Consider the following 22,895-nt stretch of genomic DNA (forward strand, 5'->3'; position numbering starts at 1 on the left):
TAGATGAACACAGAGCTGGGAAACAGTTTTGCACTTGGCAATTTATAGGCACCTTCAGAGTAGTGGCCTCTGTTTAAAGGAGAGACAATTACATTTAATTGATTGAAGTGGAGGATATTTAATTTTTTAAATTGTACTACCTAAGATGGTTTTTTTCCTTTAAAGAGACTTATACATTCATTATCTGTTTGTTTCAGTGTCTTAGTGCAAATACTAACAGCATTGCAGAGCCTTCTCCTCTTGCAGGGAATGATGCTGTTTATCTCCTTTCCACACGTGGCTCATATTGTTACACCAAGAAGCAAATCCATTTAAGTCTTTACCCAAAATAGATGTTTGGCCTGTTACTGTGCTGAGCATCAGCATCATTAGCTATAGGTTCCCTCTACCTGTTTGAGTTGAATGCAGGTACAGTAATATATCTGTGCTTGTGTAACTTGCATGCTTTGTAATCATCAAAATATCAAAACAACTTTTTGAAAGGATAGTTGACTTAATAAACATGTTTCTGATGTTTGTATCTATTGGAAGAGGCATTTGGAAAGCGGAGGGGAAGGATTTATTGAGAAATAAGAAAATGACTCATCAGAAATATTTGTCCTCTTTTCTTTCCTGTGTTTGGCTATTTCCATCATAATCTGTGGAGTGATCAATGTCTGCCTGAACAGGATTGAGGAGATAGCTCTCATAAGGTAAAATATTTTGCCTTTTTTAACATCTTTCCTTTATTACATTTATACCTTCTAAAGGCTGACAGAGTTTAGTAACTGTGGAGTTTGCCTTAATTAGTCATTGTGAAAGGTGTTTGCCTAGTTCACATTAATTCTTTATTTATGACATCCTGCCTTTTTTTTAAGGAAAAAAAAGGAAGAAGAAAAATGACCAAACAACATTTTCTCTTGTTTCTGAAATTTCTAACATGAATGTGTTTATCCCACACTAGATGGTAAAGATGGACTCCCTCTGACTATTAAAGTTGCTCTCCATTAAAAAGTGTGTGCACTGCACTTAATGAAGCAGCACTTAGCTTTGCTAACGTCGCTCTGGAGCCGTACAGAGGTTCTTTTAACACATGAGTGGATTCCCAGAACTCTTGCTTTGTAAATAATGTCTGTTCCCAGTGAGTCCTAATTGATAATGACAGTTAATGTAATACCTGCTGGCTAGGCCTGGCCTTTACTGAAAGAGCTCTTTGAAACTTATTTATTGATTGCTGCAATCAGTTTAGTTTAAAAAAGAAACAAAATTTAAAAAAAAGGCCACTAAAAACCCCCTGACATTGGCTTGGTCTCAGTTTTCCGATAATTGTTTTTCATATTTGGTGGAGTGAGTGATATTACAGTCTTAAAACCCTCCTCTGCCTTTTTACTTGTAAAGTATTTGGGGGTTTTGATTTTACATGTGGTTATGGCCTCAGGAATTATGGTTTTATGAATCTTAAATAAATGTAATTTTCTGTTGGGGTTGACTAAAGGCCATTCCACAATAAAGACACAGAACTTGCCTACTTTCTGTATCATCAGTTTTTATAAACTAAATATTGATTACTTACCTGTGCTGTGAATGAGGTTTAGTGGTAAGGCTGAGATGGCGTTCTCTCTGTTCTAAGGGTTATTATTGTTTATATTTGCTTGCCATGTACAGATATCAAATTATGAAGCCTTGTTCCATGGTACAGACCTTGGCCAGCTCCGCTGCTGTCTACAAAAGCGATGGGATTGTGCTTTCATCCTTCTTAGCTTTAGTGTTCCCTTAGAGGTATGATTTGATTGCCATTATCAGAGAATGGATAATGCTTGACATAAATCATCCAGCGGTGACATTCACATCATGTTTTTCTGTTCATATCTCCCTTTGTGTACATTTCAGTAGTTGGATTCTTAGTGCTAGATTTCTTAATGGTTGGAAAGTAATCAGCTTTTGAAGGGATACCTCTCTTTCTTTTTCCTTTATTTTTACGTAAAAAGTGATTTAATATCGTTTTATATGGCTTGCACTAAATGCTTAGTGGAAGGTAAGATGTATATACTGACTGGGGAATGAGATGCAGGAAAGCAGTGGTGGAAAAGACCTGGGGATCCCGGTTGATGGCAAGTTAAATATGAGTCAGCAGTGCCCTGGCAGCCAGGAGGTCCAACCAAGTCCTGGGGGGCATCAGGCAAAGCATCACCAGCCAGTTGAGGGAGGGGATTGTCCTGCACTTGGGTGGCCTCACCTTGAATATTGTGTGCAGTTTTGGGCACCATAATATAAGAAAGATAATAAGCAATTAGAGTGTGTCCAAAGGAGGGCAAGGAAGATGGTGAAGGACCTTGAGGGGAAGCCTTATGGGGAGTGGCTGAAGGCACTTGGTCTGTTGACCCTGGAGAAGAGGAGACTGAGGGGAGACCTCACTGCAGTCACAACTTCCTCGTGAGGGGAAGAGGAGGGGCAGGCATTGATCTCTTCTCTGTGGTGATCAGAGACAGGACTGAGGGAATGCCCTGAAGTTGTGTCAGGGGAGGTTTAGATTGGATATTGGGAAAAGGTTTTTCACCCAGAAGGTAATTGGGCACTAGAACAGGCTCCCCTGGGACATGATCATAGCACCAAGCCTGACAGAGTTCGAGAAGCGTTTGGACAATGCTCTCTGGAACATGATGTCTCTTGGGGATGGTCCTGTGCAGGGCCAGGGTTGGATTCGATGATCCTAGGGCGTTCTTTTCAACTTGGCACATTCTAAGTTGCTACAAATGACCTGAAAAATAGTAGTCCCTAAATGAATACATGGAAAAGAATTAATTGCTGATTTTTTAAAAGATTTAATTAATATATAATTACTCTTCTCTCTTTATTGCTGGGTGTTTTTTGCTATCTGCTGCTGATTGCATTCTCGACTAATTTTTAGTATGTATGTCACAATTTTATCTAGCACTACCCCAACAGGGGAGGCAAATACGCTATGAAAAATTAGGAAAAATACCTGTAAAATTTAGCAGGATATTTTAGTTGAGGTAACTAAAGTAACATTTTTTTTGAGCTAGGTTCTGATTTTAATGTGTCCCTTTAAGGGGTCATTTGTGCTTGGAGGCTGGTTTGCGCCCTTATGGACTTGGTCCGTCCCACGTGTGTTTTGGCTGGACAGTTGTGTTCTGAATCTTTGGTTACAAATTTATCAGCTAGTTGGCATAATCTGTCAGTCCTGGACCTTAAATGGACATGAGATCATAATAGTTAACAGTTTACAGCTCAGTGTGTGCTTAACATGGGACTACTCCAACCAGTGGAGAGGTGATGCAGTTGTAATGTTTTAAGGGACAAGGAGTGCAACAGAATAGTTCAGTCCACGGCCAGTCCATTAAAAATTAAGCATCAATATAGTACAGATGTCTTGTCTTGGCATATGCAGTCATAATACCAGCAGAGCGAATTCACAACGTGCTTTTATTTTATCATTGCTCTATATAAATAGGAATCATTACTAACCATTTCTTTCCCAACTGTTATTACAGACTAACATATTGGTCTGTAATATATTTGGTGAGAAATCTGATTAGTTAAAAATCCTCTCCTTTACAGAAAAATATTTCACATATAATAGAAAATTATAAACGTTTTGAAGCTCTTTTGAACTTCTGATACTATGGTAAACAGAGTTATGAGCTTAGGCATCTTGTAGTCTGTTAAAAGGCCTGTATTTTCTTTTCATTTTCATAATTTTGTATTCTTCATAATCTGTTGTGTGTCATAGCCTCTTATGGACACCCCCAGTTTTGGTCTTCTGTATATTAATGAGACTACACTTCTGCTGAAAGTGGCTTGACACCTGGTATGATTGACAGTATTCAAAACTGGCAGAGATATTTGTAATTTTTTCTCAGGATGTTAAAAATCATTTTTTTCTGTTCTACATGGGAGTTCCCCATCACTTCACTAGGATCCCCTCTTGACAGCACTGTGGGATTGTGCTGATGTGAAGCAAGGCCAGGCAGTACTGTCCAGTTGTGCATCCTGCCATGCCAGGAGTATTTTAAACAAATGCTTTTCCTGAACACTAGCTCTTGAATTCCATCCTTCTGTCCTTTCAGCATGAGGGCCCCCTTGGATGCTGTATTTTGGGGAAGATACAGGGTTATTCCAAGTAAGGTCAGGAAGTGACAAGGCATGGCTGTAGCACTCCTGCTCCTTTAAAACGGCATTGCAGCATGCCTCTCAGATTGGTGTCTGCAGAGTGTGGAAATAGCTGCCTGGGAGCTATGGATTGATACGTTAAGCATACCTGGGATTGGGACCAGCTGGTGCAGAATGGCCCACCTCTTTACTATCAACATGTTTTGTACTTAAAACATGATTAAGAATTTCTTTCAACTGTGGTACTTGACCCAAGCGGGGGATCTGCCAGGGATCATGGTAACAGTTTAGCTCTAGACATAACCAGACTTCATGGGAAATGGATAAATGTTCTTGCAGGGACAATGTGCCTGGGAACATTCCCATGTTTAGTTTTGACCCAACCCAGATGGGGAAATGGGATACTAGTCCTTTCGCTCCTCTTGTGCCTTTCCATATGGAGGTCATTATGGCTTCCTCAAGCTTGTGGTCAAGACCTGGACAGGTTTCGGATGTTATTTTGGTAGAATACAGCTATCATCATGAATTCCTGTGATGCAGGAAGGAATGTCCTCATGAATGCTCAGGCCAGGTTGGCCTAGAATTTGGAACAGGAGGAAAGCCTTGGCTCAGTGGAGATCTAGTTTGAAAGGAGAGAACAGCATTTTAATTTCAACTTCATAATCCTATAAAACTGTTTTTAATGGCTTTCCAACTGAGAAATCACCAAGGGTTTATCTTTTTCTTTTCTTGTGCTTATTGTACTGTATAATTGGTTTCTGCTAGTATCAAACCACTAGGAAGTCCCTCTCAATAACATAATTAATCTTTAAATATTACAATTCAGTCTTAGTGAAATCTGTTTCCCAGAGCCTCATATTTAATACCAGGATGCTGTGAGTTGTGTGTGCACGCTTTGGTGCTGTCCTGTGGTTTTGGCAGTCAGTGCAGTAATGTGTTCAAATCAGAACACCTAGTGCTTACATCAACTCAGCATTTTATTGCCAGCACTGTGTCACTGCCAGTAGTATCTAGAGTTAATAGGACTCAAAAGCTTGTAAATACATAGCAGCTTCCTCAGAAGTTTCATGGTGGTCCATCTTGTATAAAAAGTAAAGTAGCACCCAAACTGAAACCATTGAAGCTTTGCTTGAATGGTTCAGGATTTCAGAACATGAGCTTTTGGCTCTGTAACTGCTTTTATGTATATGTGTCAATTACTACTATTACTACTACTAGTACTAGAATATGCATGAGTAGTATCTAAATACAAAAAATCCTACCAAACCAAACGTCCAGGAAAACCCCCAACATCATAAACAAACAAAACAAAACCCACCAGAACTTTGACATGTATTGGACTTATGAGGGTGCTTCTTAAAATAATCGTGGCTGCATTAAGTGTGAGCCGTATTCAGCAGCATGAGTCTGCAGTGGGAAAATGTGTGAAATCAATCATTTTTTTTCAAAATCCCTTGGAAAATTATGTGGAATTCTTATACACTGTGTGTAGGCTGCTTCTGTGGAAGCTGGTAGGCTCTTGATGCCTCTGCTGGCACCCGATGGAAGTACCATCTTCACATGCTGTTCAGGACTGCCAGCAATTGCCCCCCAGTGTAGTGTAGAGAGAAGACAGAACATTCTGCCCTGGTGCATCTACTGAACTTTACTCCTAAATAATTTGAAGGATGGAGCAATAATAAAGAAAGCATGTAGTTCTTGTTGGATTTATTTGATTACCACAAGCCCGGTCTCTATAGATGGTGATAGATCTCTGCCTTTCAGTAAGAAAGTTCAAGTTGCACAGAAGGTAAATATAAGCTATGAAAGCTTTGAATGTATTCATACTGATGGCCCTTAGTTAAAGAGCAATTCTCCTTAGTTCTTTTGAATTACAGATTAATTTGCATTTTTCTGTGTTTCCTTTCTAAAACTGGCAACTGGGAGTAATTTGCTTTCAAAGCAGAACGGCCCAAATGGAAAAGACTATCTAAATAAACTGATTTGCATTAATATAATATTGAAATACCATGATTTTTTGAGGAAAGAGAATACACCTGAAGATAACTGTGGCTGATATTAAGCCAAAGGATAATAATTTACAACTTTGTAGAATGGTTTTCATAAGCTTTTGAAATACCTGAAATACATGATCGCCACAAAGAAAAAACACCATAAGGTTCTTCAGGATTTGGGAGAGAAAGAACAAGCTGAAGAATTGCAAGTGTTACTCTGGAAAACTACTGATCATTCTGTGGGCATGAAACCTTTGTCTCCAGAAGCCCAGAAATGTGTATCTGTTATTTGTTGGATTCTCAAGCTATGTCTAAATTGTATAATGCATACAACTGTGAGACTTTCTCCTTTTAAATATTATAGATTTTTTTTTTTTTAGTCAGAATAAAATAAGTATATTATAGATATAGAAGAATAGGAAAAGACCCTGAAGTAGAAGTGTAAGGTGTTTGCTCCTCTTGTGTTAAGAAAAGACAGACTTATCTTCACCATTATATCTTTTTCTGAATGGTGGAAGTATTCTTCTTCTTTTCCCATATTGACTTGGTTTATTGAAACTTAGCATTCATGTAAACCCCTTAAGCATTTATATATTTACACTTTGAGGAAAATAGGAGAAATTCACTGAAGTTCTTCATTCTTCATTTGAAGACTGTTGTAGCAAAGCCAGATAGGTTTCTATGGTGTTATATATCTGCATTGTAGTTTCACCTGAGCAGGGATCTGGTCCCAACACATTGCTCTCTAAAGTAAACTCAACCATTTCAGGTTTCTTATACGGGTAAAGCCAAAATCAGTATCTCTTGATGCTTTCAAAGATAACAATGCTCTTTAAATAATCACTGTGTTTGCAACAGTGGTAGTTTCAAATACTTATTTGATTTTCATAGTAAAGCAGACCCTCATGCTCACACAGCTGCCAGCACCAGGGAGGTGGTTGAAGAGGCTGGTACTGCTCACCTGGGTGTTGATGTCTTCTCATAGCAGTGAAATAACTGCTTTTGAGTGCTCATAGTTTATTTGATTGAAGCAAATTTCCAAGAAATACAGTTGCTGCTGCATTTAAGAGTAGCTAATAGTGATACTGTTTGCGAAATCTTTCTTTTACTACAAGACACACTTCTACAACTTCAGGTTTGGTGTTCTGGGCTATTCCCTTAACATTTTAAGTGGATGTAACTTGGACTGGACAAGAGCAAGCCACAATGATTGCTGGATGAAATCTCAAACAGGGAGTGAACAAGTAGAAAATAGACTTCTAAAGGGTTGGGTTCTCTCCAGGGTGAGAGCCATAGTAAAGCAAACCTGATTGTGGAGGCAGGATTTGGACAGCAAGTGAGTGTCTACATACAACATTCAGCTCATTTTTCACCCAGAGCTGGGCAGGACAGTGTGTGAACATGGCTGATGTCTGACAGTGTTGCAATGCCATTTTAGGATTCCCCTGGCTTAGATAGGAAAGGATCTGATTAGTAAGAACTGTCAACTTTCTTCACTGAAGTTCTTAGATCTGAGGTTCATTAAATATCTAAATTTCTTAGTAAAGTGCCAGGTGAGCCCAGTTTTCTCTTTATAGTTATTTTACAGAGCAAATACTGCTAGGCTGCCCACTTGGTGTGACTCATTATTTTTTCCTCAAGGTGATGTATAAAGAAAGCTTTCTTCTGCATCGTTTTACTCTGTGTAATACCACAGTGCACAGCAGTGCTGTGATGTTTATTGTAATGTTCTGTGTGCTTCACAGCTGCATATCAGTCACATGGAATTATCCTATTAATGTTGATGACAAATCTCATCACAAAAGGGAATGTAAGAAAAGAATGGCCTTTAAAACTTCTGGCTGATTCATCATACATGCTTACAAAAGGATCGTGCCATAATGCATGATCCTAACGTGGGAAAGAAGCAGGTATCTGGCTGGTGTTAGCTTTGGCAGTAGGTATCTTTGTAGCTTAGAGTCTTAATTAAAGCTTTAAGGGCTTGAGGGATTACTTAAACATCCTTGCAATTATCTTACTGTTCAGGAATTTTATATGTTTATTTTTAAAGACCTTTCTTCGTTCTTTTTCTAGAACTTGAATGGAAAAGAACAGACTGCCATAAAAGTTTCTAAAATTATTTTTTGGCATAAAATATGTATTATGATAAAGGACTTCTCATTGGGGCTCAGATTAAGAATTATATACAGAATATTGTTCCTGTTGTTATTTCCTGCTGAATTTTTTTGTCTTTATTTCAGTAATATTACTGTTTAGGAAGTGCTAATATATGCATGTTACAAGTTAATCATAAAATTGTTACTTGTTAATTGTAAAAGCCCAAAATGGATAATTTGATTGTGCTACTAAAACAATAGTAGTCAAACATTCTGGTCTGGGGCTGCCAGTTTTAAATTACCATGATTGTTGTAAATCATTCAAAGGAATTGTGGGGAACGGAGCTTTCAGCTTTTCATTACAAATCCCCCATTTTCTGTCCAGTGAGCTAAGAGAGAACAACACTCATCTGTCTAACAGGCTGCAGATCATTGCTCTCAGCAGTCCAGGTCAGTAAGAGTGAGATGAGGGAACATGCCTGTATTTTAGTATCTGTGAGAGCACAGTGCTTCTTACTACACAGATTTGCATCCAAGAACTGAGTCCGCCTCTCCATATAACTGATGCAATAAGGAGCCACTGGCAGTTTTCCATCTGGGAGCCATGCATTTATTACACATATTCATAATTGGCTAGTCAGCACTGGAAACAAGAAGAAAATTTTTATATGCGCTCTTCTTTACTGTATGAGAGTTGTTTCTCCTTTTTACTTTTAAAAAGTAGAATCCAACTCCAGAATACCTCAGCTAATGTATTCTCTGCCATTGTGTGGTTACACTCGCGTACCAGAGGACCCCATAGCAAGCTGTAGAAACATTTTGGAGAGTCAGGAGGGGAAAATAGCATACTCTAAAGATTTCAAATAGTGTGTAGAAGAAAATAAGTGTTAATTGAAAAATGAAGTCTTAATATCTTCTATTCTCATACTTTTTCTTTTATATATTCAGGTGTTATCCATGTTGTTGTTATTAGTAGGACTGAAGTGCAAGCTATTCCCAGAAAGCCCCATTCCTGTTGTAGATACTCTATAATTGCTGTATAGTGACTTTAGGGGGTTCACTCTTCTTCTGGGGGTTTGTTTCTTCCTGGGGTGTTTAACAAAATGATACCTGAAGATAATTAGTTTTTAATTGATGAGTTCTGAGCTAAGAAAAAAGGAATAATTTAATTGGTAAGGGACTGAACTGCTGGCTCAATGGATAACCCTCCTAGTTTGTTTTCCTTGTCTAAAAATGAGGTAAGCTGTATGAGTAATGTCAAAATCACTATTCTGCAGCTGAAGTGCATGGTATTTGGGTTAGTGTCTCTTGCCAGTTATAAGACATTCCTAATGCTTAACTCTGCCCTGATCTTTCCTGTGTCATTTGTGATACTGTGTGGGGGGGGCTTGGGATTTCCAAGATGATAGTGCCTGCATCTGTCACAAATATGTGAAATGTTCTGGGATTTCTAATCTGCTGTTTCTCACTACTACACTTCACTGACTCAACTTTGTTCAGTACCTGCTTTTCTTTTCTTACAAGAAAAAAATATTTAAAAAGAAAACCATTTTAAAATACTACTCTGCAGAAATTTACCTCTGTCTAAGTACATGGCATGGACACATGTTCATCGCAGAGGAAAAAATAACAGCGGTCACTCTAATGATAAATACAAATTATTATGAAAAGCAGACTATTGCCATTTTATTTTTATAAATGCATATTTATGAAATAATACAGATAGAAGCTGTCTATAACTCAATTCAGTTAACAGCACAGTGGCTGATATGTTTTGTTTAATCATAAACCAGTGTGATTTTGTTCTTAGTGTGAAGAAGGCTCCTATGATTTAAAAGCATTAACTATTTGGGCTTAACAAGATATAAGCAGTGGTGGTGAAATGCTTTCTGATTGCCCTGATTTGCTCTTATTTTGGCATAAAATAAAAGAAACAAAGTATCTTTCAATAAAAAACTCTCTATATCAGATAGAGGCACTTCAAATGGATAGTGTTCCTAATATCATGCCAACCATATTTGCCTTGGTGTTCTTTTGTGTTGATGACAATAAAAAATTGGACCTCAGCTATATGAAATCTGTTGCTAAAAGTGAGATCAGTGGTTTACGAACTCTTAACTCTGCTTTGTGTAGCTTTAAGAGCTGTTCAAGTAATTTATTTCATTTAATTAATTTAATTTTTTTTTAATTACTTGAAACTCCTGGAAAAGATGGGGTGATTAATTCAAATTTGCTTTGGCCTTTCAATATTTTCTTTCACTTCCAGCTTTCACCTGTCCTTTAACCTTATAAAATTAGATTTAGGTCAAATAATAAATATAAAATGTCTTTAAACCATTGCCTTTTTTTTGTATAATATTGAAGTCAGTACTAAGTTTAGGGGGAAGAAAAGATAATTTTTGCAGATTTTTTGTGTCTCAGTTCTGTGAAATTCGATTTGAGTTTACAGTTATTTTAAACTCAATCCTAACTGTATTATTCAGTGTGACAAGACAAATTATTTTGGAGTAAGAGGTAAGGGGAATATTCTCAGGGTTTTACATATAGGCAAAGACGGTGTTTCTGGGTGAGATTTCCAAAAGATAAGGGGGAAGGAGGGCCCACTCTGAGTGTAGAAGTGAGGAGCTCCATGGAAGCTATCACTAGAAAAAAATCCGATTTGGGGATTTCAATCAGAAGAGTGAGCAGAGGAGACTGAGAGCGGATTCAGATTCTGAGTTTACTCCAAAATGGATCTTTAGAAACTTTCTTGAGGTGTAAAAGATCCATCCTTGAGAATCAGGCCCACAAACTGGAGGATGAGACCTTCAGTGAGTGGACACGCTATTTGATGAGTTAGACATGAAAATTGTGGAAAGACTCATGATAGTTCTTGGCTGAAAGGACAGGGAATTTTGTAAGATGAGAAATACTGAACACGTTTATAATGGAAAAGGAGAGACAGAAGAGCGTGGAAGGTCTGAAGAAAGCATGAAGAAGAGGAAGAGAAGAGAGCAAGAGGAAGGAGCTGAAGGACTTAGACAAAAAAAAGGTTTCATCTGCTTAATACTTGAGAGAAGTCTTCAGATTATTTTAACACTAATTCACTCCTGCATCAAAAAGGAAAGAAACCAGAGGGGAAGAGTCTTACATAAGTTCTTCTGGCTGATGGCCTTTTGGCAGCACTGGGACAGTGGCCCGTCTGGAGTAGCTGTTAGGCAGCTCCCTTTTATCTTTTATCTGTGGTGTTCAGAGATCTCTTGGTAAGCTGAAGATTGATGTGGCCCATAATTACCTTCTCTTTCCTGGGCTCTGCCTTAAAATAGCTTGAATGTTGCCTCATAAAGTGAACACAGAGTTTGTTCAGTGGTCTGCCAAATGCCTCCAAAGCACTTCTTGGATACCTAGAAAAGAAGCTGGGCCTCTGTAGCAGAGTGACACCACTCATGCTTCCTGAATGATGCTGTCCTTGAGTCACTGCCCACATGGGAAGAGCTGACCTGGGGCCAGCCTGGAGACAGGCTATTGATCAGTATAGACTGTGTCATCTCCTCTGAGTTTTGTTGGTCTGTTTTGAATCTTTCTGGGTTATTTTGAAATTTTTGCCGTGGACTGTCTGCTGGCTCATGGTGAATGAGATGTGCAAATTCCAGTACACAACACTGAGCTGCCTCACTGACATATCTGCCCTACCAGACTTTTCTTGCCTTCTGTCTTGCCCTGCCTGTGCAGTCATTCTCATCCCTTCGAACTAAGTGTATGTAGTGAATATTGTATTAAGCTCTTAATTTCTCTCCACATTTCATTCCACTCTCTTTCCAGTCTGTTTTAGACCTCCAGTCTTACTGTTTCTCACTTGATTTTTCTAATGCACAGTGAGTATTACTTGAGCTCTTTCTTGCACTGTCAGAGTTGAATCCATCTGTGCTCATTCAGGTATGTCCCTATTCATATACTGCTTTTGTGGTGACAAGTGTAGTTCTCAAAGATGTGATAGGTCCCACCATGCCCTATTCATCCAGCAGCTGAAAGATGAGTAGGAGTCATTCCAAGAGTATGAACTCTTTTTGAGAGATGGGACTCTGAGGGGCATGACATGTATTCTACCTGCCAGTCTTGACATATCCCATAGTTATTGTGGCAGCTGGGACATACTGAAGGAGAGGGTCTGTGGTATGCTTAGGGAAAAAGAGGATATGTTGTTAGTTTGAAACTGGCTTTTCTACGTAAATTAGCAAAGTAATTCAGTTTATTGTTGGGGTGGAACTCTTCTGGTTTCTCCTGATGGACCTAATTTCAGCTGTGGTTAAAGGAATGGATTGCTTCTAGTAGAAAAAGCTATCACAGAATAAATCTCATTCTGCTTCAGTATTCTGTGAACTGGCTTTCACAGGTGGATGGGTACAGCTGATTTGATCTCTGCTGGGCTCTCTATATCAGGCTAGTAATCCTCAGAAACAACAGATTCAAGGGACGGTAACTGCATCTTGCTTTAGTATTTGGGTCTGATTTTATACGATAATTTTCATAGCACTTCCAGCTTCTTACTCTGCTCTCAGAACCCAAGTTGCTGGCAACAGTTTCTTTCATTTTTAGGTCTGTGTGTAATCAACTATCAAGATAAACTATGTTTCATAAAAGGATCAAATCACTAATCAAAAGTTACAAGTAATAAAATAATAAAAATTTGCTGATGTCAACGTGTGGTCTAAGGACTTAGTGGTACTTTAGAAGGAAACAAAACACTCTGAAGATTTCTCAAATCCATTTATCTATACATATTTTCAGATCTGTGACCAAATGCTGAAATGATACTTTTATCTTTAGAAGTATCATTGTTGTGAGTTTTGAGTCTAACAGTGATCTATTCTATAATTTGTGCTTCCCTGGCAATCTAACTGCTGTCCACTGTTCTAATAAATTATTTTTGGCAAGGCAAGGTAGCATGCACTGAAGTTATGAAGAACAAGTTGAAGTGAGAGTGGTTTGAAGTATGCTGCCTTTTTTCTTTTTCTTTTTTTTTTTTTTAAACTAGTGTTTCTATTCAGTAATACTTATTTTTTTGTTTATCTCTATAGATCACTTGTTTTCATTCTGAGTTTGGTATATTATTTTTAAAAATCATGTTCAGATTTCAGAAAATTGACTACTTCTTTGTGCCCAGTACAGAACTGCTTACAGAAATAACTGCTTGTAACTAATCTTTTTAAAAACTCACACTGTAACAAAATGAAACCCTTGAACCCCTAGTCTAGATTCTTAAACATCGGCAAGGTAAATTAGAGCTTCATTAAATTAATGATTCAGTAATGGAAAATGAGGATTCCGTCTTAGAAGAATGGATGACGAATAAATGAACTTTACATTAAACTTACCATTAAACAGAACAAGGAATCATAATTTGCATCTATATAAATGCACATGCTTTGTGGTAGACAGTAGATATTATGCCCAGAAGCAATCTCTGTGACATCTCCTACTCAGTTACTGTCAGCATCAATTAGTCTATTATGATGGAACTTTTGAAATAACCTGAGGTTAAGGAGAAATGAAAAACCTTTTTTTTCTTTTTTTTTTTTTTTTTGCTTTAGCTTCTTTTCTAGTCACAGAGGAAACAAAATTTAAAAATGTGTTGATTAACATACCTTAAAATGTACCTTAGAAATGCAAGGAAACTGCAAATCCCTTCATTTTTAATGACATCATTTACCATCTAGTTGTAAGTGTTTCATAAGGAAGTTATTAGAGATTATCTGATTTGGCACATGAGGATCTCTTCAGGGATCCCTTGTGATGTCTGCATACTGAAATGGGAAGAGGAAGCACTCTCCATTTATTTTAATTGAAAGTGTTAAGTGAGTTTACCTGACTCTCTTTTGCAATTACATGGCATTTCTGACATGTACTACGTAACCAAACATGAGAAAATTGTCAATACTTATATGACATGATGTAAATACATAAGTAAATTTATATTCCTAATTCAGTCTAATATTGGGTACAGGCTGGAGGCTGTCTGAATCCTGCCATCGGTGGTGTTCCTGCCAACCCCTGAAAATAGGCCTCTTTGAATTCCTGAGTTGGATTTAAGATTGTTGATTTAATATTTTTAGAAAAGAAGCCTAAATCAATGGAGAAGTATTTGGCTGAAAATCTGAATTGCATAAAATACATATTCTCACTTGACACCTCAGGTAAAAAACACTCTGGAGGAATTCTCCACCCCACTCCCCTGTAAATTCTGACTATCCCCTCACTCCAAAAAAAAAAAAAAAAAAAAAAGAGAGAGAAATATTCCTGCAACAAATACTTTCTGTTTCCTAGTTAGCCACATGTAAAGAAACCTTAACTTGTGATACTGGTGCTCGTATAGTTGGACTCTGTTTTTCATCAGCTGGGCAGCATGTTGTCTTGCACCTTTCCTGAGATGTATTAAAAATACTTCAAGCTAAAGAGGCAGCTTGGAAGCAAATATACATGAAAATCAGAAGCAGAACTTAAAATAAATGACAGCTGTAATAAGAACTCACAAGATGAAACAGGTACAAACTCATATCATATACATAAAGTCCTACAATTTAAATGTATACATATAGGCAAGCCCAGGCAGTCTTAGGGGATATGAATGGAAGGCTTTTGGATTAAATGTTCAGATTTCCCAAGTGTCTCATTGTGATCAACTTGCAGAGAGGTATTCTGGAGCTGTGTTCCTTCTGTTGATTTCAGTAATAACCAAAAGCAAATGGGGACTGCTTTTAAAATAGAATGGAAGAAAAATACGGAATATGTAATTGACTATATAGTATCATTTTGACATGGGATATCGCTTCTGGGTCTCTATTTTCATGGATGTTATAGGCAAATAATGCCATGTATAATCTTCCTTCAGTTAAGAAGCTGGTTTTGAGATATCCCCACATTAAGCGTTTGGCTCTGAAAGAAAACATTTAGTGCCTTTGCCTGAGACCTTTAAAAGATTTTCTTTTTCTGATCTATTAGCTTTTTTCCTTCTAAGGTCACTCTTCAGACTTAGATTTTAGAAACGAGACATTTTGAAAGCATGAAGAAAGGAAAGACTAAAACCAGCAAGAAATCTGTCTTCTTAAGCAATTTTTAGAGTTTGGAAAGCTGCTCTTAAAAACCATAGCATGTATGGCTCCTGTGGCTTCGTTAAACAGACAGTTCTCTAGCATTAAGAGTATTTGTTTTCCAAAATTGTGGAGGATTATCATAAAAGAAATATATTTAGAATATGAAAATACATAAAATATGTATGTAGCTTGAAAATAATTAATCCCAGAAAACTAACAGAGAGCATAGAAAAACCACAACTAAAATGTAAATCTTAGTCACTCTTTCTGCCGTCTTCAATGAGACCTCAGTAGTGACTGTTGATGAACAAAACTAAGACCAGTATTTTCTCTTAACAAAATGTTTATATTTAATGTGATTAGTACATTCACTCATATTCCAGTAGTACTTGAAGCCATGAGTATCTCAGCGTATTGCAGGAACAGCTGATGAGGCTTGGATGCCTAACTCAAGGAACAGCCCATGGTTGGGGAAAAACAGTGGGAGGAAGGGCTTAATTTTAGCCCTTCAGCCCTTCATGCATATGCACTTTCCAGCTGCACTTTTTGCTCCTGGTTGACTTTAGCATCTTTTTCCTTAGCAAACTCCTGTACACCCCTTTCTTTGATGGTTAATATATTCACATGCAGCCTTTCTTTATAGCACCAGTCATGCTGACCTTGGAGCTGTATGCTCAACAGTGTAGGTTTTAGGCATTGCTCTGCATAGCCAAGTTATGTCCAGATGCCCTGACTCTGCAAAAGGCCTGAGGAAGTGCAGTTCAGGACTGAAAAGCTGAGAATGTACTTCAAAAATATAGAAAGACCTGTCCATTTTGCTACATCATTTTGTGTGAAATACACTTATGAGAGTTGTGTTTCTTGTGCCAGTGAAATCTGAGCCTTGTGAAACTGAAAAGGCTTTATCCGAGGAAACAGAAGTGACAGAGCTACTCACAAGAGAGGCTGTTTTGGGATATGACGACAACAGAGTGGGCTTTTTGTATTTGCTGTTGAGTGAAAGGAAGTTTGAAGAAAGTGACCACTTACAGGTAATGCTTTGTTTGAATGTGAACCATTTTAGAACTTGTAAAGCTAGTAATTTAAAAATTAAGATCTTTAGTAATGCTTAGGGTAGCAGCTGCAAGACTCAGCAGCCAAACAGCTCAAACATAGCAACGATGGAGATGAGGTAAATTTGCTGCTATCCCCTAAAGCTCTCTCCTTTGTTTTCAAAAACAATGTCCTAAGGTACACCATTTCAAAAAGTAGGGAGGAAATGAAAGCCATGGAGTTTTTAACTTTGCCCAAGTTACATACTAAGGCACCAGTAAGCCTAAAATAAAATTTGTATCTCTGAATTTCAAGCCCTGTATTTCAAAGCTCTATTTACCCACTGTGCTGGTTGTTATGAGCTTTTTGATCCAATATATGTTGTTTGTATATTTCTGTATTAACAGTTTGCCAAATAATTCTATACATATGTTTTTTTCTTAGAGCAGTAAAAATTTTGGCAAAATGCATTTAACACGCAATTTTCTTTAAAGTCTTTATTTCCTTTTGGAAAATTCTGTATTTTCTTTCTTCTATTTTTTTACAGTCCCAATTCCCTGAACCACAGTTTTTATCTTTGCTTTAGTTAATATTAATAGTTTTGTTTTTCCATATCCATCAACATTTTTTTTTTACCTATTGAGAAATGTTTAATCAAAAATAAGATGAAGATGTCAGTAGGAAAGGGAACCTTATTATTCAAAAGCCAGGCTTTCCACTTTTGCAGAAAATTATCTGGAGCTAACTGATTGTGACTCAAGAATGCAGTTGTCATCTGCTTGCAAAAGGACAGCTATAGTAGGATATATAAAGCTGAAAAAGAACTACCTAAAGTAGTAAGGAAGTTTCTGCTTTGCTTTCTTTCTTTGTTTTTCTCTTTGGAGACTGCTGAAAATGAGTCCCTGAAAGTGATCCATAATCCAGAAAACTTATTTTAAAAATAGGTTTTGTTTGATCTAGAGAGGCAGGGAAGTGTAATAGTCTTCAGATAGGTAAAAGACTGAAAAAAGGGCAGGGATAATCTGTTCTATAGTCTTATGGGGACAGGGCAGGAGGAGTAGAGAAATTGAATTGCATCAAGAGAGGCTTGAAGTGCATATCAGAGTAACTTTCCTAGTGGAAAGGGTTGCCTGGTGATACAGCAAAATCTTCACAGGTCTTTGTTGGTATTTAGAAAAATCCAGTAGTCAGAGATGAGAGTCTAAGCAAGAAGTAATTGATTTGGCTGTGAAGAGTGGGATTGGACCATATAATGCCTAACAGTCTTGTGCCACCATATTTTCTCTATTTGTGTTACAGGTCACCAGCTACTTGTACCCAGTAATTTGTTTATGTGAAAAGCAAGTTTAAGTGTTGGGGATTTATTATTATTATTATTCAGCCTCTGGTAAATTCCAGTTTTCATTTTGCTTCAGCCCTGTAAAATATTTTTTTCCTTATTCTCGATTCATTATTATCTCTTATGTTTCATTGAAGAGCAATCTAGTGTTTCTTGCTTCTTCCTCATATGGATTATTATCAGGTACAGTAATCCATTATGTATTTTTCTCAATAAACTGGGGCTGTTATCTTGATTCTAAAAAGTTGTCCCAGACTTCAAACAACATTTTTAGGTCCATGCTCTTTTGAAGTTTGTTAGTCTCTTAAGTGTGAACACCAGAAATGGCTACAAGAATACAGTAATACATCTTTTTTCTAATCTTGTGCTTGACATTTCCCTGTTAATTTATCAAGAAACTTTCCCTTTTAAGTTACTGATATGTCAGCAACAGTTTCAGCTAATAGAATTCCGGACTTCCAGCTGCCCAGATCTCAGAAGTATTGTCTACAAACATTGACTAAACTATTCTTCAGAACATTCCTCCACCCAAGAAGATAATTAACTGTAGCTGGGAGAATAACATACTTCACTTATGGAAGACATCTGAATTGCTGGATACCACAAGAGCTATTTTGTATGAAAATGCTACTTACTTAGAAAGTTTGTATTTCTTGCCTGTTTGCCTCTTTTACAACACTGATGGGTTTCTTTTAAAAAGCTGAAGAGATATATTAATTCCTGTACTTGGCCTTGCACTTTAGTGCAGACCTCCTGAACTGTCCTGTCCACATACACACTTGTAAGCATAATGCAGTGGAAAACATAAATTCATCTTTCATCTCTGCTACAAGTGCCAAAACAAATATCAGTTGTTACTCAGCTTAGTGCTACTAAGAAAATGTTCCGGTTATTGTTATGTCAAAGAGGCAAAGACTGCCAAGTCTATGAGAACAGAAATGTGGTTGAGTGAAGTATTTAAAGCATGAAGGGCAAGATTTATTGTTAGACTCCTAAGGATATGAATAGATTCAGAGCGGGGGGAAAGGCTCTGATTTGGAACTAGAATGTAATCCCTTGTCCAGCGTATGCTGGTGAGGCAAGTGTAAAGGTTAGAGGAGAAAAACAGATTAAAAACTTTAGCTATCAAATAGAAGAGAAAGGGAATGATGATGGAAGTTCTGATGGGTTTTGTAAGTGTTTCCTTGAAAGAATTTAAGGAATTCCTGTGCAAAGGAGAAAGTTGATGAGAGATGTTAACAAGTAAGTTCATAGTTGCAAGAATTACATTTCATCTGAAGATTGAAACCTCATTATATTAGAGAAGCAGAGTTTGAACCTAAGAAAGATCATAGAATTACAAAATATCTGAAGTTGGAAAGGATCCATAAGGATCATGGAGTCTGACTCTGCTCCTCACATGATCAGAGACTCCTGGCATTGGCCAGACACTCCTTGGACAGCTGACAGGTTTGATGCCGTGACTGCTTCCCTGGGGAGCCTGTTTTAGTGGTAGATCACCCTCTTAGTGAAGAACCTTTTTCTGATGTCAAGTCTGAACTTCCCCTGGTGCAGCTTCATTCCTCTTCTTTTTGTCCTGCCCCTGTGGTCACCACAGAGATCAGCATCTCCTGCTTTACTGCCTGCCATGAGAAGGGTGTACACAGCTGTGAGGTGCTCCCTCAGCCTTCTCTTTTCCAGGCTGAACAAGCCAGGTGACCTCAGATACTCCTCATAAATCTTGCCCTCAAGGCCTTTCACCATGTTGATGACCCTCCTCTGGACACGCTTTAACGACCTGATGTCATTCTTATGTTGTGGTGTCCCGGACTGCACACAGGGCTTGAGGTAAGGCCACCCCAGTGCAGTGCAGAGCAGAGGAGGACAATCCCATCCCTCGACCGGCTGATGATGCTTTGCCTTATACCCCTGAGGACATGGCTGGACCTTTTGGCTACCAGGGTACTGCTGACTTGTATTCAGCTTGCCAGCAAATGGATGGAATGATTTGAGTGGAGAAAACTTAAAAATACTTGTGAAGAGCCCATTTTTCCTTCTGTTTGAGATAAATATTTTCAAAATGGGTTTAGGAGAAAGTAGTTCAAGACTCTCAGCAATTGCCACACATCACAATTGATGCAACCTAGAGAAATGAATAAAGTGGTTATCAGATACAATTAGAATACATCTCAGGCAAATTATGTTTTGTTGTCCTTTGAATTTAGTTGTTGAGTAGTTGTTTAACTGGAAATGGAAGGAAGTAAAATACAGGAGAAATAGAATAAAGAGAAAATTAGGATTCCTTAGGCCAAATCTTAGAAGCACAAATGCTCTGGAAATCGTTTGTCGCAGATGCCAGAAATCCTCTGTAGCATTTTTTAGTAGCCCAGCATAATGGAGGGGGGAGCGGGACACCTGAACAATCTCTTAGGACTTGTGAATCCAGGCCATGTGTCTGCTTGGAAATAATGCACTCTTTATCGATGGCCCACGCAGTCACAGTGTGTCCGTAGTTTACCATCTTTCTTCCAAAGCCTGTCACTAATACCCTCATCTTTTTTGTCTACTGCCTGCAGCTTTTCAGTTATGTAAATGTACAGAATTGTGGAATCATGGAATTATTAAGGTTGGAAGGGATCCCTGGATATCATCTAGTCCAACTCTCCTGTAAAGAGAAGGATTTTATTAACGCAGTTGTACTGAGCCATGTCCATCTGGGTTTTGAGTAGTCCCAGACTCTTCAATCTTTCTAAACAATCTGTTCCACTGTTTTGTTGCCTCTTCAGTGAAAAAGTTTATTAGGGAAGATTTAAACAGCATTTACTCTTGGACTGCATCGCTAGTGACTAACCCTCAGCTGGACTTTGTACCACTATCTGAAACCCTTTGAGCCAGGCATTTCAGCCAGTTTTCAGTACATTTCACTATCCTCTTACCCAGTTGGTACTTCATCAGTTTTTCTATTAAGATTTTACATGGAACAGGGGTGAAGGCCTTTCCAACCATTTTTTTATCACTGGGCCTTTCCTTAGATGCTCTTTTGAAGACCAAAAGAACTTTTAGCACATTTGGGTCCATCTTGTTTTGTCCAGATTGTTATTTTTTGGTATGTTAGCTTATGATGTAATGAGAAGATAATAATGGGCTAAAATGCTCACGCCCCAGTAAAGGAGTGATAAGTCTTAGTCTGTTTCTTGTTTTGTGAAGCAAACTAGTCTGGATGGGCCCTCTCTAAATTCAGTTCTGCAATCCTTTTGTTTGCCATGTGGGTTACAGTACTATGTTTCTGTCAAAATACATGTCTCTGGGAAAAAAGCCTCACCTGTACTGTTTGTTCATATGAATCTGTGTTTTTCTTTTGCTGAAGCTGCAGTTTTTCCATTTAGAGGGAGGCTGCTCATCATTTAAATATCTAGCTCATTTCCTTATGTACAGTAGTGCCTTTTTTCACACCTGTCAGAGCCAAGTGCAAGTATAACTATCTTTGTGCTTGTTCTAAACTATTTTACTGCAAATAATCAGTATTGCTGCTGGCATTTTTTATGCTACCTCCACTTGCTGCTGTCACAGGTGGAGTGACTCAGTTCACTTGCTAGAGAAAAGCAATAATATGTTTATTGATGTAGAGCGGTGATTTCACGAAATTTGGCCAATGAGTCAGCAGTTTAACAATATTGGATGGCAAGGTGTATTTGATTGTTTACAGCACAGAGGATGGGGTCAGACAAAACTGACCAGGAGACCCTCCCATTGAGTCATGAGGTTCAGAAAGGGTCCCCACACATTCTAAATTTTCTGAGGGGAGTTCAGTTATGTCTGGATTCAGACTTAGTCCCAGACATCCCAGACTTGGTCAACAGTTTATGTCTGAAGGATTATATGTGCACAATCAATATTTTATGTCAAGATTCCAAAGTTTAGCATGCTATTAATCACTTACAAGAATCTTTTATGGCAAAGAATCTCTCATTCTCAAGGAGCAACCTTGAGAGGTGTCTGTACTCAAAGGGAGATCCTGGCATGCAGCCTGCTGCCCTGCAGGAGAGCTGGACAGGCCTTGGGCTCTCCACTATTTATGGAGTAAGATGATTGACTTACAGTCATATTTGTATAGCAGCCGTCTTTCAGTTGGCACATGCTCAACCAGCCCTTAGCCGTCCAACAAGACTTAGGGCCCTTAGGTGTCAACCAAGATTTATGGCCCTTAACTATTGTGTTGATATCTGTGAGCCAGATGTAGCCATCACAACCACTGCTGGTGGCTGTTGCTCAAGCAGAAAAAGGCAAGGGTTGGAGCACATCGTCACGGCTGCCAAGAGTGAAACAAAATGTTCTGAGTACAATCAGGTAATCAGAAGTTAGGACGTTTGCCTTTGTTGCCCATAAAGTAGCTAAGAGATCTTTTCTGCAGTTGAGCAGGATTTCAAAATATTTTGGAAAGGCTGCTGGAATAATTTTCTTTGTCCTATTGTAAAAGGATTCTGACTTTGTCATATGAAGGTCATTTCCCCTTGTTAATGCCCTACTGAGTGTTTTGAAATAGGAATTTGTTACTAGTCCTTGGTAGCTTACTTCAGTCAACAGCTTGCTTGGACTTTATAAGTTTGTTTCAGACTAAGCTGTCCCTTTATTTTTGGAGAAGAGAGCTGTGGCTTACTGATCAGTTATTCTCTCTGAAATTCGGAGTTCTTTTGAAAATGAGAAATTAAATGAACATTAAACGACTCTGGTGGAATTATATATGCAGGCTCTTTCTAAAAATTGGGATAATAGCACTTGACTGTGCATATTATGGGGTAGAACAGGTATATACTATGTACAGACCTGTCTAGTCCACTTATTTCATGATGTACACCAGAAGGGACCCTGCTTTCATGTTTCACTTCAACTAACCGCACGTAGGGTGATATATTTTATAATAATATAACATATTATTCTTGGTTTTGCATGAAAATTACCTTCTGTTCCTTTGAAAGACATGTTTAATTTTTCTTTCAGTTAAGTTCAATGATTTTTTATTTGGTAGTTGGGTGGGTGTTGTTCTGGGTTTTTTAATATAAATACACAGGTGACAGCCTCTTACACATTGCACTGGAGCAGTATTCCAGAGAAATGCTAATTAAATTTTCACTCAAAACCACATTTTGCTTTCCATTATTTATTATTTAGTGATCTATCCTTACATTAAAATTATACACATAAAAGGAAGACAGTTCTGTGGGTGCGAAAATATTCCTACTGCTCTTTCTGCAGCTAGTGTTAACTCAATCAAAGA

General features: G+C 38.0%; 1 protein-coding gene across 4 annotated transcripts in view; it reads left to right on the forward strand.

The window, feature by feature from the left end:
* Nucleotides 1-22,895, forward strand: part of GHR (growth hormone receptor) — a 155,550-nt gene that overhangs the window by 51,746 nt on the left and 80,909 nt on the right. The window contains exon 1 of one of the 4 annotated variants that reach the window (XM_050328482.1): nt 663-692. The exons of the other annotated variants lie outside the window; for them this stretch is intronic. The gene's annotated coding sequence lies outside the window, so the exon portion shown is untranslated. Of the gene's footprint in view, nt 1-662; nt 693-22,895 lie in introns of those variants that run through there. 4 annotated transcript variants of the gene reach the window in all.

The sequence above is a fragment of the Myiozetetes cayanensis genome, unplaced genomic scaffold (assembly GCF_022539395.1).
Source record: "Myiozetetes cayanensis isolate MyiCay16 unplaced genomic scaffold, myiCay2020 scf4, whole genome shotgun sequence".
Taxonomy (NCBI): domain Eukaryota; kingdom Metazoa; phylum Chordata; class Aves; order Passeriformes; family Tyrannidae; genus Myiozetetes; species Myiozetetes cayanensis.